Source organism: Narcine bancroftii, chromosome 2 (genome assembly GCF_036971445.1).
Source record: "Narcine bancroftii isolate sNarBan1 chromosome 2, sNarBan1.hap1, whole genome shotgun sequence".
Taxonomy (NCBI): domain Eukaryota; kingdom Metazoa; phylum Chordata; class Chondrichthyes; order Torpediniformes; family Narcinidae; genus Narcine; species Narcine bancroftii.
In genome coordinates this window covers 22,669,316-22,685,312 of record NC_091470.1, presented here as the reverse complement: position 1 = coordinate 22,685,312, position 15,997 = coordinate 22,669,316, and positions in this window count along the sequence as shown.

Sequence of the window (15,997 nt, the reverse complement as noted above, 5' to 3'; positions counted from 1 at the left end):
GGAATAACATTGTGCTAACCACTTTGCTAATTGTGCCATCCATAAATGTCAGCATTTACAATTTTAAAAATTCAGAATGTCCAACTTTCGGATCGATGTCAAGCTGTAACTGCAGACCTCCCACCACTTTCGAGTCGTCACCTTTATTAATCGTTCATACCATGCACGGGAAAGATGAGATAGTGTTTCTCCACGACCATGGAGAAGATTTACATAAATATGTTGAAATAGATGTCAAAAAGTTAAGACGTATACAGTAAAAGTCCATAGCACACGTTCCATATATGTTCTGGGAATTCAGGACCCCGATGGCTAGGGGAAAAAAAGCTGTTCCCCAATCTGGACATAAGGACCCAAGTGCAACATTACCTCCTACCAGATGGCAGAAGGGAGAACTGTTTACATGCGGGGTGTGTGAAGAACTTCACAACGTTTATTGCTTTTCGCGTGCACCATGTGTTGTAGATAGCCGTCTAGGTAGGAAGAAAGCCTCCAATTATTTTTTATGCTGACTTCACTATTCTCTTCAGGGTTTTACACACTGAGGTGGTACAATTTCCAAACCAGGCGGTGATGCAATTGGTCAGAATGCTCTCAATACATCCTCTGTAGAATGTAGTGAGAATGGGGCCTTCACAGGAAGTAGAGGTGCTGCTGGGCTTTCTTGGCTATGGAGCTGGTGTTACGGGACCAGGTGAGGTTCTCCGCCAAGTGCACTCCAAGGAACTTAATACTCTTGACAACCTCAACGGTAGAGCCGTCAATGGTCAGCGGAGCGTGGTCCCCTCGGACCCTCCTGAAGTCGACAACCATCTCTTTTGTTTTATTAACGTTCAGATACAAGTTGTTGGCTCTATTCTTGTTTTCGATGTGATCAGACGGCCAATACTTCTTTTGCATACTGTTTGGTTTTGTGATCGATTGCAACAGTTTTGGAAAGGTATTCAATCTGTTTTTAACAGTTTATATAATATCCATCTTGTATTAGATCCCGATATATTTTTATTAGGGAACATGCAATCATTAATTGATTTAGGTTTAGAGGATATCAGATTTCATTTATCTGTTTGGCTTTAGTTGTGGCTAAGAAATGTATAGCACTCACTTGGAAAGATAGAAATATACTAACTTCAGATAAGTGGTATTTGGAAATGAACTTTTGTTTGACTATGGAAAGGATATCTTTTTCAATTCAGGATAAGATGTCTTTTTATAAGTTAAAGTGGACTCTGTTTGCTAATTATATGCATTTAAGTTTGATTTAAATATATGTTTAAGCGTGATATTTTAGTATTGACAATTTTTTTTTGTTGTTGTTAGAATTTTTTTTAGGTTAAGTTTTATCTCTTTTTTTTTGTAAGTGGGTATTTTTTTTTCCATATATAATATTGTCAATTTTATTAACTCTTCACTCTTTATTTTGGGGGGGAGGGTTGAAATAATTTTAAGTTAGACTATTAATATTGTGTTACAATTAACGGGGGGGGGGTTATTTTGTGTAGTTTTCTGATGTAATATTGTAATCATACCTTTTTTAATTTTTTTTCTATTTTTCTTTAAATGTAATTCTCTATTGTATTCATGTTATAAAATTTTAAATAAAGTTGTTGGCTCTGCACCGTTAGCGACTGCACCTCATCTCTGTTTGCTCCCTCCTCATTCTTACTGACAAGCCCCACTACAGTCGTGTCATCAGTGAGCTTGATAATGTGATTCGAGCTGTGTTGCTGCACAGTCGTGGGTCAGCAGTGTGAACAGCAGTGGACTAAGGACACAGCCCGGGGGGGGGGGCAATGCTCTGTGTTGGTCTTGGAAGTGCTGTTACCGATCCGGACTGCCTGAAGTCACCCCGATAGGAAGTCAAGAATCCAATTGCAGAAGGTGGTGTTTAGACCCAGCAGGCCCAACTTCCCTATCAAGTACTGAGCTATGATTGTGTTAAATGCCAAATCGAAGTCAATAAACAGTATTTGAACATAAGAGTCCTCATTTTCCAGGTGGGTGAGGGCTAGATGAAGGGCATCATCCATAGAGCAGTTGGATCTATATCCGAATTGCAGGGGGTCCAGTGTCGGTGACAGCGGGAGCTTAATGTGCCCCATGACAAGCCACTCGAAGCTCTTCATGTCGATGGACATGAGTGCGCCAGGGCGGTAGTCATTGAGGCAGGACACAGATGATTTCTTTGGCACAGGGATAATGGTGGCATCTTTGAAACATATTAGGACCATGGCGCTTCTCAGGGAGATATTAAAGATTTCGGTGAGAATGTTTGCTAGCTGAGCCACGTATCACCTGTCACTCTGCCGGGAACATTAACCGGTCCTAACACGGGTCCTCACATCGGCCACGGTAAGACACAGCACCTGATCATTTGGAGGGGAGGTGGTCTTCTCCACTGCCACATTGTTTTTCGCCACTTCTCACCGCAGCCGCATGATGGGGAAGTGGATGGGGTCGAGGGGCAATCAGAAGCTCCATGTTGGACCCGTGAGCACTCTCCCTACTCCTGAAAACACCCAGTCCAAGTGCTCGCCCAACTACGTCACAACCCCATTCCCTTCCACATTAATTGGGTGAGGTTTGCAGGATGAATGGGAGGATAAAATCGGACAAACAGAAACAACCACCACTTTGAGACATATTTTTGGCACCTAATTACATTTTTTGAACAGTACAACACAGTAGACAGGCCATTCCATCCCATGAAACCTGTGCTGCCCCAATTACACACAATTAACCTACCAATCCTGTACGTTTTGAAAGTTGGGAAGAAACCCAAGCAGGTCATGGGGGAGAACCTCCAAGCCATAAGACCTAGGAGCAGAATTAGGCCACTCGGCCCTTGATTCCACCCCACCATTCCATGATGTCTCATTCACAACCCCATTCCCTTGCCTTCTCCCCATGACCATTGATTCCCTTCCTGATCAAGAAAGTATCTACCTCAACCTTAAATATTCCCAAAGACATCCCCCAGAGCCGTCTGTGGCAACAAATTCCACAAATTCACCACCCTCAGGGTCAAGAAACTTCATCTCTGTTCTAAAGGGACCTTTTTTGTACTCTGAGGCTGTGTCCTCTGGTCCCAGACTCTCCCACCATATAAAACATCCTCTCCATCCAGGCCTTTCAGTTTTTGACAGGTTTCAATGAGATAGGTTTCAATGAAATTCCAGCAAATTCAATCCAGGAGCCTTCAAATGCTCTTCATTTGAAAACCCTTTCACTCTTGGTATGATCTATGTTAACCTCCTCTGGACTCTCTCCCAAGCCAATCCTTAAACAATATTACAATATTACAAAACTTCATAAAGCTCTAACATTGTATCCTTTGTTTTTTACTCTCTCCCACTCAAAATTAATGCTAGCATTCCATCTACCTTCCTTACCACTGACTCTACATGCAAGATGGCCTTAGGGAGTCCGCACAAGGACTCCCAAGACCCTCTGCACCTCCATTTTCTGAACCACCCCCATCCTCCCACACCTCCATTCCAACTTTGGCCAAATTTACTTCAGTCTCATTGTAAAGGGAGCCAGTTAGTCCTCAACATTGCTCTCATCAAGATTCCATCTGCCCGCTTACCATAATCATAACCACTTTCTCTTTTGCCAGCACCCCTCAGTTCACTGCAAAGACATGCTTACCTGAGACAGAATGCTTACCTGCGAGAGGCACGGTGAGCTCAACACTATTACAGCGCCAGCCACCAGGATCGGGGTTTGAGCCCGGCGTTGCCTGTATGTTATTCCTGTATCTGCGTGGGTTTCCTGCGGAGGCTTCATTTCCTCCCCACCCTACAAATGTATAGGTCGATCGGGTCAATAGGCATGTGGGCCAAAAGGACCTGATATCGTGCTATTTGTTTAAATTTAAATTTAGAAAATTTTATTTTTATTCCACAGAGCTAAGAGCCATCCAGACCATGTCTGGATTTATTTGTACTGCTCTGGGAAATTCATACAGATACTTCCAGTCAAGAGCCATGCTTGCACCTGTGCGTTTTCCTTGAAAGTCACACAGAGTGAAATCAATGCCAGTACTGTGTTCCCATCTCAATGCCAGTGCTGTGTTCCCATCCCAATGCCAGTACTGTGTTCCCATTCCAATGCCAGTACTGTGTTGCCATCCCAATGCCAGTGCTGTGTTCCCATCCCAATTGCAGTGCTGTGTTCCCATCCCAATGCCAGTACTGTGTTCCCATCCCAATGCCAGTGCTGTGTTCCCATCCCAATGTCAGTACTGTGTTCCCATCCCAATGCCAGTGCTGTGTTCCCATCTCAATGCCAGTGCTGTGTTACCATCCCAATGGCAGTGCTGTGTTCCCATCCCAATGCCAGTACTGTGTTCCCATCTCAATGCCAGTACTGTGTTGCCATCCCAATGCCAGTACTGTGTTCCCATCCCAATGCCAGTGCTGTGTTCCCATCCCAATGCCAGTGCTGTGTTCCCATCTCAATGCCAGTGCCGTGTCACCATCCCAATGGCAGTAATGTGTTCCCATCCCAATGCCAGTGCTGTGTTCCCATCGCAATGCCAGTGCCGTGTTACCATCCCAATGCCAGTGCTGTGTTCCCATCCCAATGCCAGTGCTGTGTTCCCACCTCAATGCCAATGCTGTGTTCCCATCCCAATGGCAGTGCTGTGTTCCCATCCCAATGCCAGTGCTGTGTTCCCATCCCAATGGCAGTCCTGTGTTCCCATCCCAATGCCAGTGCTGTGTTCCCATCCCAATGCCAGTGCTGTGTTTCCATCCCAATGCCAGTACTGTGTTCCCATCCCAATGGCAGTACTGTGTTGCCATCCCAATGCCAGTGCTGTGTTCCCATCCCAATGCCAGTGCTGTGTTCCCATCCCAATGCCTGTACTGTGTTCCCATCCCAATGCCAGTGCTGTGTTCCCATTCCAATGCCAGTACTGTGTTCCCATCCCAATGCCAGTGCTGTGTTCCCATCTCAATGCCAGTGCTGTGTTACCATCCCAATGGCAGTGCTGTGTTCCCATCCCAATGCCAGTACTGTGTTCCCATCTCAATGCCAGTACTGTGTTGCCATCCCAATGCCAGTACTGTGTTGCCATCCTATTGCCAGTACTGTGTTGTCATCTCAATGCCAGTGCTGTGTTCCCATCCCAATGCCAGTGCTGTGTTTCCATCCCAATGCCAGTACTGTGTTCCCATCCCAATGGCAGTACTGTGTTGCCATACCAATGCCAGTGCTGTATTCCCATCCCAATGGCAGTGCTGTGTTCCCATCCAAATGGCAGTACTGTGTTGCCATCCCAATGGCAGTGCTGTGTTCCCATCCCAATGCCCGTACTGTGTTCCCATCTCAATGCCAGTACTGTGTTGCCATCCCAATGCCAGTACTGTGTTGCCATCCTAATGCCAGTACTGTGTTGTCATCTCAATGCCAGTGCTGTGTTCCCATCCCAATGCCAGTGCTGTGTTTCCATCCCAATGCCAGTACTGTGTTCCCATCCCAATGGCAGTACTGTGTTGCCATACCAATGCCAGTGCTGTATTCCCATCCCAATGGCAGTGCTGTGTTCCCATCCCTATGGCAGTACTGTGTTGCCATCCCAATGCCAGTGCTGTGTTCCCATCCCAATGGCAGTGCTGTGTTCCCATCCCAATGCCAGTACTGTGTTCCCATCTCAATGCCAGTACTGTGTTGCCATCCCAATGCCAGTACTGTGTTGCCATCCTAATGCCAGTACTGTGTTGTCATCTCAATGCCTGTGCTGTGTTCCCATCCCAATGCCAGTGCTGTGTTTCCATCCCAATGCCAGTACTGTGTTCCCATCCCAATGGCAGTACTGTGTTGCCATCCCAATGCCAGTGCTGTGTTCCCATCCCAATGGCAGTACTGTGTTGCCATCCTAATGCCAGTACTGTGTTGTCATCTCAATGCCAGTGCTGTGTTCCCATCCCAATGCCAGTGCTGTGTTTCCATCCCAATGCCAGTACTGTGTTCCCATCCCAATGGCAGTACTGTGTTGCCATCCCAATGCCAGTGCTGTGTTCCCATCCCAATGCCAGTGCTGTGTTGCTATCCCAATGCCAGTATTGTGTTGCCATCCCAATGCCAGTGCTGTGTTCCCATCCCAATGGCAGTACTGTGTTGCCATCCCAATGCCAGTACTGTGTTCCCATCCCAATGCCAGTGCTGTGTTCCTATCTCAATGCCAGTGCTGTGTTACCATCCCAATGGCAGTACTGTGTTCCCATCCCAATGCCAGTACTGTGTTCCCATCTCAATGCCAGTACTGTGTTGCCATCCCAATGCCAGTACTGTGTTGCCATCCTAATGCCAGTACTGTGTTGTCATCTCAATGCCTGTGCTGTGTTCCCATCCCAATGCCAGTGCTGTGTTTCCATCCCAATGCCAGTACTGTGTTCCCATTCCAATGGCAGTACTGTGTTGCCATCCCAATGCCAGTGCTGTGTTCCCATCCCAATGCCAGTGCTGTGTTCCCATCCCAATGGCAGTACTGTGTTGCCATCCCAATGCCAGTGCTGTGTTCCCATCCCAATGGCAGTACTGTGTTGCCATCCCAATGCCAGTGCTGTGTTCCCATCCCAATGGCAGTGCTGTGTTCCTATCTCAATAGTACAGAGTGATTGGCACCAAATTTTGCTAGGAGCATATGTCATTAGAGCAGGGCTTCCCAAACCTTTTAGCTCATGGAACCCTTTTCGTAAGCACTTGGAACCCCAATAGTCAATTGCAGTTTAAATGACCTGATATATACACAAGCATGAGAAGAAAGTAAATAAACTCTCCATGCTCGACACTGAAATCATTTTTTGCCTCTAATTTACATTTAATCAGTGGGATGCTCTCCAACGAAATAATTGGGGGGGTGGAGGGGGGTCTCCGCTCGGTAGTTGGTCCGGGCAGTGACTGAGCACAGAAGACCAGTCCACTGCTGATTACACCTCCTCCGCCACGCCAGAATCGCCAGCCTGTGGTTGACAGGCAAAGTGAGCAGGGACCTCTCCTACCATTAATGTCACAATGTGGGGGGGGAGGGGGGTCCTTCATCTGGTGATGATTGGCTGCACGCGAACGAGAAGGTTGACGGGCGAGGATGGGCCCAACCCCCGCTGAGCGTCACAATGGGGGCTCGGCCCACTGATTGGCTGCGCGGGCAGTGGTGATGTCACCCGCCACCACCCATTGGTGATTTGCCAGGTGAGGGTGAGCGGTGAACCCCCCCCATCGAATCCTTCCACCCGCTGACATCACAATTGTGCCACGGCCTGATGATTGGCTGCGCAGATGGGAATAAAAGACGTCACAATTCCCCCCCCTCCCCCCGACATTCCACCTGCTAATTTGTCCAGAACCCCCACTGGTGGACCATTTGATAGACAAGCTGAGCCCAGGTGCCAATTGGAGCGGTGGGGGTGGCACGGGTACCATCCAAACGAGCAGATGAGGTGAGACTCAGCAGAGGATCACGCGCGTCTCTCTCCTCCCTGTCATTTATTCCGCAGAATCGCTGAGCCTTTGCCCTGGAACCGAGTTTGGGAAACGCTGCTTTAGAGCAACATGCCTGCTATTGTTCATGGCCATGGGGCAGCACAGTTAGTGTTGGAATTAGAGCAAGGCTGTAACACCATCAGCAATTGAGAGTGGGGTTCTAATCCCGCGTTGTCTGTAAGGACCTTGTATGTTCTCCCCGTGTCCGCTTGGGTTTCTTCAAGGTGCTCTGGTTTCCTCCCACCCTTCAAAAACATAGAGGTAGTTGTAGGTTGATTGGGTGTAATTGGGCGTCACAGGCTCGTGGGCTGAAATGGCCTGCTACCATTCTGTATGTCTAAATTTTAAAACATTCAGTCATCAAGGCCCTGACTCCTTGAGACATTTTGATAGGGCACATGGTTAAAAGAGATTTAGATACATCGGAAAGGAATATGGGGCAAGTGCTGACAACTGGGACTAGTTTAGATAGAAAGTACGGTCAGCATGGAGAGGTTGGGCTGAAGAGCCTGTTTATCTGCCCTTAAACTTACCACGATAAGCCCAGTGACCCTGCAGTCCCACACGTCTCAATCCCATGACCTCTTACAACTTAGCCCTCAAGTCCCCTCACCACACCAGCATTGATGAAGGGTTCCAGACCAAAACACCGACCATTCTTCTTCTCCCAGCATTGCTGTTCCTCCAGCACATAGCTATTTGGCCAAACCAACCGTCCCTTAGACTCAATCCTCAATCTTCAATTGTCCTCCTCCGACTTCTCTCCGAGGAGCTGGTAAGGAAGAGCTGTTTTACTGAGGCCAACATGAAGCAAGAAGCACACCAGCTTGCTCGTCACAGGACTTCTGCCGCTCACAATGAAATTTTTACAGTCATGGGGGGGGGTGAGAATATCTGGGATGATTCATATTCAGAGCCTATTTATAACTGAAGGTTCTGTCAGCCATCTGGGAGGAATACAAAAGTTCACATTGATTTACAAGTTAATAGATGATAGACCTGGTGCTGACAGTGGCTGCTTTTGAACAAGCTCTTTACATTCTGCGTCCTAAACTACAAGAGAACTGTGAAAGGCCTTTGTTGTGGGGGAAGAACCTCCATATTGTATGCAGACTTGCTCAACAGCAATTCTTAACCCTGCAACCTTCGACCTTGGCGTTGTTCTAATGAAAGTTGAAAATTGAACCGGCGCTCTCTGAAGTTATTTTTGTTTTCATTTTGCAATTGATTTTTTTTTCTTCTACTTCATCCCTTGCTTGTCAGCTCTGCCGAACGGATTGACAGGTGCCAACAGCCCGATGCCAGATGCCACTAGAAACTGACTCACCTTTTGGGCACTCAGGAGAATGCTTAGAGTCACAGAAGCATACAATGTGGAAACAGGCCCTTCGGCCCAACTTGCCTGTGCCGAGCAAGATGTCCCGCCCACCCTAATCCTTCCCACCCCCAGCCCTGCCTGCGCTTGGCCCGTATCCCTCCAAATCCATCCTTTCCCTGTATCCATCCAATTCTTTTCAACCTTGCAATCGTACCTGCCTCTGGTAGCCCATTCTATACACTCACCGGTCTCTGTGTAAAAAGTTATCCCTCCAGTTCCTGTTGAATCTCTCTCACCTCAGCTAAACACAAGGTCTCTTGTGATTACCATTTCCCTGCTCTGGGCAGAAAACTCTGCTTTGATCATTCCTTGAAACATTGGTCATGTATCTTTGCGATGTAAACTGTTTGACCTGCTAAGCTTCTGTACCATTGTGTTTTTACTGTGCATCCACCTGATCTTTTCCCCTTATGATTTTGTAGACACAACTATTTAGCAATTGAGCATAATCCCAGCAGGAGTTACTGGAGAGACATCAATAATTGGAAACCTGGATGGTAATCCTTTCCCGATTCCAAGAACGTCGACAACTTGAGAAGTTTCAGATCTGCAAACTTAACCCAGAAAGAAAGAACAGCTCTGGAGTTTAACTTGCCTTCAGCCAAGTACCTGCCAGGAACAGACTGAGTGAAGCACATAAACCTTTCACGGGGTTCCTTCAATGCTCTTTTGTGCAAAGCCAGAGTCTGTAGCTTTACTGTGGCAAAGGTTCAGTGAATGATGGATGAAGATTAAATTATCTGGCCAATAAATTTAATTACCAATCAGATTCAGGGGTTTCTTTGGTCTTGTGTTCAACCCTCAACCAGATGAATTACTGCAGTGCCAATAGCCGAAGGACAAAAGTGATGCTGTTTCTTTTAATCTTTAAATAGCTTTGTCCAGGACTACATGAGCCATAAAAGAGGCATGCAATGGGGTGGCCCACCAGTAAAATAGGCCGAGGTTTCTATGAAGCATTCTTGCAGCCTCACACCAGGCAAGGACAGGCGGGAGAAAAATAAAGACATCAAATTGGACGGGGAGAGAAAATCTGAGCCTGGGAAATTATCCACAACCGTGGGAAGTATCGTCGGTTGATCACGTAATGATCTGGAGTGTTGCGTGAGCTCAGGATCCCAGAGGTGAGATAGTATGACTTACAACAAAAGTAAAAACAAATGAAACTGAAACATGAGCAATGGTGTAATGGTCCTTGAACTGAATGTGGTGCATCTCAGCCAGATGTACACTGAGAAACACACACAAGAAAACAGTCTCAGACATGAAAAATGAGACCATGTCATCAGTACAAAACGTTACTGCAATCCAACATTAACCATATAACCATAACAGTATGGAAACAAGCCATCTTGGCCACTGTAGTCTGCACCGATTTAAGTGATCTCTTCTAGTCCCACCTGCCCGCACCCTGTCCATAATCCTCCAATCCCCTCACATCCATGCACTTATCCAACTTTCTCTAAAATGACAAAATTGACCCTGCTGCAACCACTTCTTCCAGAAAGTCATTCCACTCAGCCACCACTCTCTGAGTGAAGAAGCTTCCTCTCATGTTACTTCTAAACTTTTTCCCCCAAACCTTAAATTATGACCCCTCGTTCCAATCTCACCTACCCTCAAGGGGAAGAGCCTATTCACATCTACTCTATCTATCCCCCTCATAACTTTAAATACCTCTATCAAATCCCCCTCAACCTTCTACACTCCAATGAATAAAGACCCAATCTACTCAATCTTTCATTGTATTCTAGATATTGCAATCCAGGTGTGGTGGTACACCACCGGCTTAATGCAGGGGGCAACCTCTGTACCTGCAGGAGTGTAAGGGGACAGGACAACACCTGGCCGGCATTCAATCAATCGGCCTGAATGGATCAAGCCCCATCCTGTCGGGTGTCAATCACCCACGGGGATATAAGCCTGTGCCGTCCTCCCGAGGCCTCACTCAGAGTTGCTGCAGCCACACCCAGCCTGGCTCTGTGGAAGTCTTTGTGGATTAAAGCCTGTTATACAGTCTTTATCTTTGTGTGTGTCTGATTCTGGCTAACAGTGCACCACAATTTAATCCACAAAATTTTCCCACGGCGGGTATGGAAAACTCTTATGCACAGGGAGCATCGAGGTCGACCCATGCCACCCAGAAGCCCAGACACGCTTCGAGATCTGGCAGCCTACGGTCGAGGCAATCATCAAGGCACACAAGGGCGACATCCTGGACTCCACTCGGAAGAAGTTGGTCCTACTCCGGTCAAAGCTGGGTCCCTGCGTCTTCCAGCTAACCAAAGGCTGCTCCACATACAAGAGCACAATGGACACTCTCGAGAACTTCTACAACACCCCATAAATGTGGTCTGTGCAAGGTACCTCCTCAACACCCGAGCCCAGCAACCCGAGGAGACAGCTGAGTCTTACCTGGCACACTTGCGAGAGTTGGCCCGACCATGTCTGGCTGAACATGCGGTAGGTGTAGAGGAGGTCGAGAGGCTGATCCTGGACATCTTCGTTCGAGGGTTACACTCGAGGGCCATCTGGCAGAAGCTGCTGGAATACAACATCTATGCCCTAACCAGGACTGTGGAAGTGGTCCAAACCCTGGAAGCAGCAGCCCTGCAAGTCGAAGTCTTCGATTCCAGGTTACCCCAGGCTCCCTCATGGCCCTCTCACACTGCAGCTGCAGCCCCAGGCCGAGCTGGGGAGGGGAACGTTGCTGCAGCAGGCGCCCAGCATCCCTGTAAATACTATGGGTCCTGGTGTGGGTCAGATTGAGAATCACGCCAAAACTGCCCAGCTAGGAATCAGTATTGTTCCCGATGCGGCAAGAAAGGCCATTTTGCAAAAGTGTGCCTCTCTAAACCTGCTGGCAGCTCAGCGGCCCCGTGGACCTCCCACATGCGCGTGCCGAGCGGAGCCATTGTCCCTGCGATTACTTCCTCCTTCCCCGACTTCAACCACTCAACATCCGGCCCCGCCAGCAACCATCACAGAGTGTGCCCTGAGCATTTGCACCAGCCCCCACACTCGCCAGCGCTGCTAACTGAGAACTACAGCGACGTCACTTCTGGCTCACAGTGTGATGTCACTTCCAGCTGACGTAACGACATTACTGCTGCCGGCCATCGGCTGTTATGATGTCACTTTCTCAGCGGACACGGCTGGGGAAGGAGGCCAGCCACACAGTGGCCCCCACGTGCTGCCACCATCTTGGGCCAGGCAGTGCCCGACACGGAGGGCCCCTGACGACATTGAGAACAATGTGGTCAACACGAACGATGACCAGGCTGCCCTACCGATGCTCCCCATGCCTCTGGGTGCCATCAGCTGCCACACGCCGCACCCAGCAACCGACGGTCAACATGGGTGATGACCAGGCCGTCCTACCAAATCTCCCCACACCTCCGGAGGCCATCAGCTACAGCATGTGCACATGGTCAACACGAGCGATAACCAGGTCGCCCTATCGACGCTCCCCAACCCTCCGGATAGTGACAACTCTGACTCCAAGATGGTCCTGGCCACCACCACACTGACCAGCGATATTCCCCATGATCTCGGGCGCTCGATGATGGACGTGCAAGTCAACGGGCAGGTAACAAAGTGCCTGTTGTCAGTGGCAGCACCGAGAGCTTCATTCACCTGAGTGTGGCCCACTCCCTAAGGTTAAAGGTCCACCCCACCACCTGCTCGGTCGCCCTCGCCGCCAAGGATAAGACTGTTGGTACCCTCGGGCACTGCTCGGTCGATGTAATGGTGGGAGGGGAGACTTACACAGGATTCAGGCTTCTGGTCAGGCCCAAACTCTGCGTACCACTCCTCCTGGGCCTGGATTTCCAGTGCCACGTGCAGAGTGTCACCCTTGTCTTTGGGGGGGGCCCCCAACCTCCACTCACATTGCACAGCATGCCAACCTACCAGCCCCGGCCAACCTGCAGCCTCTCCACACTGCGCATCACCCCACTGGCGCTCTTTCCACATCTTGCGCTAGGCTGCAAGATGATCACTGCCAGAAGTCTGCGAAATTGCACTGCAGACAGGGACTTCATCAAGGTGGAGGTGCAGTGACTTCTGGTGGAAGAGCCAAGTAACATATCTTTGGAGAGCCCAAGTCCTGGTGGTCAAAGCAGGAAGTAAGCCGAGGATGGTCGTGGATTACACCCAGACCATTAATCGGTACACCCAGCTGGATGCCTACCCCCTGCTGAGTATCGCCGACATGGTAAATGAGATAGCCTGCTATCGGGTTTTCTCCACGATTGACCTGAAGTTGGCATATCACCAAATCCCTATCCACCTGAAGGACAAGCCCTACACCGCCTTTGAGGTGGACAGGTGCCTGTACCAGTTCCGCCGGGTTCCTTCTGGGGTCATGAACAGGGTCTCCATCTTCCAGCGGGAGATGGATCGCATGGTCGACTGGCACAAGCTGAAGGCGATGTTCCCATATTTGGATAATGTCACTATCTGTGGCCGTAACCAGCAGGACCACGATGCTGACCTGGAAAAATTCCTCCAGACAGCCGCGGAATTGAACCTCACTTACAACAAGGAGGTGTGTGTTCAGCACCACCTGCCTCGCCATCCTGGGGTACATCATGGCCCATGGAGTCGTCGGCCCAGTTCCGGAAAGGACGCGTCCATTAATGGAGTTACCCCTCCCCCCCCCACGCTAAAGGCCCTCATCAGGTGCCTGGGCCTGTTCTAATTACTCAGTGAGTCCCTTGCTTCTCGAACAATGTCCGCCCACTGGCCCAAGACACAACTTTTCCCCTCCCATCTGAGGCGCAGGCAGCCTTCATCCACATCAGGCAAGATATCGCGGACCCCATGATACAGGCTGTGGATGAGGACTCCCTCTTCCAGGTGGAGAGCGATGCCTCCGAGATGGCACTCGCTGCTACCCTCAACCAAATGGGGGCGCTCCATCGCCTTGTTCTCCAGGACCCTCCACAGCTCCAAGCTAGATCATTCCGCCATTGAAAAGGAGGCCCAGGCGATTGTGGAAGCAATCTGCCACTGGCGCCACTACCTGGCCGGTAGGAGATTCACACTCCCCACAGACCAGCGGGCCTTGGCCTTCATGTTTAACACTACACAAAAGAGCAAGATCAAGAACGACAAGATCCTGTGCTGGAGAGTCGAGTTGGCAAACTACAACTACGACATCGAGTACCGCCACGGGAAATTTAACGACTCCCCTGATATCCTCTCTCGCACCTGCGCGTCTATGCATGATGACAGGTTGCAGGCATTGCATGAGTCCTTCTGCCATCTGGACGTCACCCAGTTGTACCATTTCGTTAAGTCCAAAAATCTGCCGTACACCATCAGGGACTTCGGGGACATGACCGAGGCCTGTCGGGTCTGTGCAAAGTGTAAATCCCACTTCTTCCGCCCTGCACAGGCCTACGTTGTAAAGGCTACTCGGCCTTTCGAGCGTCTCAGCATGGACTTCAAAGGGTCCCTGCCTTCCATGAACCGAAACGTCTACTTCCTCACGGTAATGGATGAGTACTCACGCTTCTCTTTCGCCATCCCTTGTCCAGACACCTCCACGGCCACTGTCATCAGAGCCCTGGGGCAGATCTTCTCCATGTTTGGCTGCCTCACCTTTATCCAAAGAGACCGGGGCTCTAGTTTCATGAGTGACGAGCTGTACCAGTACCTGACGGCAAGGGACATTGCGACCAGTCGCAAGACAAGCTATAACCTGCGAGGCAACGGGCAAGTGGAATGAAAGAATGGGGTGGTCTGGAAGGGAGTCCTCCTGGCTCTCAGTTCAAAAATGTGGGCCATTGAGTACTGGCAGGATGCCCTGCCCGAGGCGCTCCATGCCATTCGGTCATTGCTGTGCAAGGCTACCAACGAAACCCATCACGAACGTCTGTTCTCATTCCCCAAGAGGTCGGCGACTGGAATGACACACCCGGCATGGCTCATGTCCCCGGGACTGGTGCTTCTGTGTAAGCATGTATGGACACACAAGGCCGAAGCCCTGGTGGAGCAGGTGTTCCTCCTTCATGCAAACCATAACTACGCATATGTTAAGTTCTGCAGTGGCAGGGAGGACACCGTCTCAACCAGGGACCTGGCATCAGCAGGAGCACCCACCATACCATGCCACCCTCCAGCCTAGGACAACGCTGATCGGGCATACACCCTCCCCCCAAGGCAGCTATGGGGCACGCAGGGCCTCCTTGACCACCAGGGGCCCACTTCAGCCTTAGGAGATGAACTCGCTCCCCCCACCCATCCAATATGACCCGCATACGTCGACCTCGGCTCCCCCAGCCACCCCTTCCACCAGCCCCCCCCCCCACTTCCCCTCTGACTAATGACCAGGAGCCAGTTCTACAACGGTCACAGAATTGTCGCCGAATCGTCTCAACCTGTAAATATTGTATGTACATAGTGGGTGTGATTCCTTGTTACTGCCCCCCCGCAACAATTTTAAAGAAGCGGGTGAATGTGGTGGTACACCACCGGCCTACTGCAGGGGGCAACCTCTGTATCTGCAGGAATGTAAGGGGACAAGACAACACCTGGCCAGGTTGTCAATCAGTCAGCCTGAAGGGATCAAGCCCCACCCGGTCGGGTGTCAAATCACCCTCCGGAATATAAGCCTGCGCCGGCCTCCCGAGGCCTCACACTGAGTTGCTGCAACCACAGCCAGCCTGGCTCTGTGGAAGTCTTTGTGGATCAAAGCCTGTTGTACAGTCTTTATTCGTGTGGGTGTCTGATTCTGGCTAACAGCGCACCACACCAGGCAACATTTTAGTAAATCTTCTCTGCACCCTCTCTACCTTATTGATATCCTTCCTAGAATTTGGGGACCAGAGCTGCACACAGTATTCCAAACTTGGCCTCACCAGTCTCAACATCACCTCCCAGCTCCTATATTCTATGCTTTGATTTATAAAGGCCAGCACTAATTGCTTTGAACCCACAGCAAGTCAGGAAGGCACAGCAGCGTGGCTGTTCCTCCTCATGAGGTTGGGGAGGGCAAGGCTACCCACCCCCACCTTTTACAGGGAGCACAATTGAGCAAATCCTGTCTGGCTGCATCACTGTGTGGTACCGTAGACTGGAAGTCAATACAGAGGATCACCTAAACAGCCGAGAAGATCACTG